The following is a 337-nucleotide window of genomic DNA, read 5'->3' on the forward strand; positions in this document are numbered from 1 at the left end:
CCCCAGGGAGGGGGCGCGCCCTCCCCAAGACCCATGGAGGACCTGCCACCCGACAGCCACAGTGCCCAGCCGGCAGGGCTACGTCAAGCTACGGGCCCCCGAAACAAGCTGGGAGACCCCTGTGCGTCACCAACACCCCCCTGCAGTGCCGGGCACAGGCGGAGGACGGGGGGGGGGGGGGGTTTGCAGAGCGAGAGCAGGGAGCAGCCGCTGGGGCAGGGAGGGGACGTGGTAACGGGAGGAGCGGGGCAGAGCGTGAGCTGGCCCCATGGTCTGCCCCAGCCCTGCGACGGCAGCGGCGGGGGGCGGGGGCCGACACCGGGGGGCGGACGCGACG

This window comes from Pygoscelis adeliae, unplaced genomic scaffold (assembly GCF_000699105.1).
Source record: "Pygoscelis adeliae isolate BGI_AS28 unplaced genomic scaffold, ASM69910v1 Scaffold537, whole genome shotgun sequence".
Taxonomy (NCBI): Eukaryota; Metazoa; Chordata; class Aves; order Sphenisciformes; family Spheniscidae; genus Pygoscelis; species Pygoscelis adeliae.